Source organism: Colobus angolensis, unplaced genomic scaffold (genome assembly GCF_000951035.1).
Source record: "Colobus angolensis palliatus isolate OR3802 unplaced genomic scaffold, Cang.pa_1.0 Scaffold283, whole genome shotgun sequence".
Taxonomy (NCBI): domain Eukaryota; kingdom Metazoa; phylum Chordata; class Mammalia; order Primates; family Cercopithecidae; genus Colobus; species Colobus angolensis.
In genome coordinates this window covers 693,964-695,857 of record NW_012116077.1, presented here as the reverse complement: position 1 = coordinate 695,857, position 1,894 = coordinate 693,964, and positions in this window count along the sequence as shown.

Sequence of the window (1,894 nt, the reverse complement as noted above, 5' to 3'; positions counted from 1 at the left end):
AAAAACAAAAACGAGGCAGTGTGTGGTGGCTCAAGCCTGTAATCCCAGCTACTTGGGAAGCTGAGGCAGGAGAATCGCTTGAACCCAGGAGGCAGAGGTTGCAGTGAGCTGAGATCATGCTAATGCACTCGAGCCTGGGCAACAGAGTGAGTGAAACTCTGTCTCAAAAATAAAAAATAAAAATAAAAATAAAATAAAAGCTGCATAAATACGAAACTTCAAAAGTTGAAGATTTAAAGTTATTTCTGCCTAGCAAGCACGAAATATAAAGCATCCTGTGTACGAAGATGCAGTACCCACAATTAAGCAAGTACTCTTTTGAAAAACTAAGCACACAGGCCCATATGCATGGTGGAAGTCATTAGGCTCAGTGTTATTTGGAGCTGGTGCATATATTTATCACGCTTTAGTAACAAGTGCCTACTATGTAGGAGGAATGGCAAAAAGAATAAAAAGCAAAGGACTCATTAGGCTGGAAAGAAGACCAGGGTGTACACTGGATTTAGCAGGAGAGCTGAGAACATGCCAAGGACAGGAAATGATATTCTACACATCACCATGAATCCTGGCCTTTCACTATCATCTTGTGGAGTGACTCTCAGTTGAGAGGCCAATCAATCTGCATACAGCTTGACCTTGTCTAACTCAGCTCTAATGTTGATCAAAAGTCAGAAAAACTGGTACCAACGCCTGGGACAAAGAGTAGAAAATGGTATAGGACAAGAGATTCTTCAAATTCCTTGTCCAAGCTACAGAGAATCCTTTGCCTTCCCCATCAGTAGAGAAGCTCTCTCGTTTTTTTTTCAATGTTTGGTAAAAAGTTCTACTAACGTTTTAATAATTGCGGGAGGCTGGATGAGAAATTGATCTGGAACGCTTTATCCATCTATATAACCTTAGAAATTAAAAGATGGGGGGATAGATAATTGAGTGTCTCTCATGTAATCTTAATTTTTTCATTATTATTTTTCTTTCTTTTTTATTATTTCAATCCTGCTCCTTCTGCATAATCTTAGGATAGAATTCAGAGTACAGTCACACTAAACTGGGAAGTATTCTGAAATTACTTTTTAAGTCAGAGAACCCTAATACCACAATTTATAGAAACTGAGAATGAAATGTAGAAAAAGTGTGGAGTGTTGTGGAAATTTCTGAGTGTCACACTTTAAACACTGATAAACTGGAAAATGTTCAGAAGCCAATGGTCAGGATAGTATCAAGGTCTGGAAATGATCTCAAAGAAAAAAACACTGGAATGGAAAATCTAGAGGAAAAAAGATTTGTAGAGACATGATAGCCATTGCCAAATATCTGAAAGTCCATCTATTGGAGAGGAGATGGGTTTTGCTTATTTTGTGGCATTCCCTAGGACAAATTAGGACCAAAGGATGGAAGGTAGATTTTGGTTCCATATCAGAAAGAATGTTTAAATAAGTAGAACTTTCCAACAGTTGAAAGACTCTTATACTCTACTTCAATAAAAGCTCAGATAGAGGCAGGATTCTGGATCCTCTCACCCCTTCTCTCACAAAATTAATAACTGCATATGAGTTTCTAAAATATATTTAACTTCTGTTGTTTCTTGATTATACAAGTAATAGATAGTCCATGTGGAAAAATCTGAAAGTACAGACCAGGCAAAGAGAAAAGCAAATAAAAATAAAAACCATCAATCTTCCTACCTCCTAGAAACTTAGTTTTTGGCATATAAACTTACAGAATTTTTTTTTTCTGTTACATATCTATATAAAATATATAGATACATATACTTCTTGAAAAACAAAAACGAGGCAGTGTGTGGTGGCTCAAGCCTGTAATCCCAGCATTTTGGGAGGCCGAGGTGGGTGGATCACCTGAAGTCAGGAGTTGGAGACCAGCGTGGCCAACATGGTGA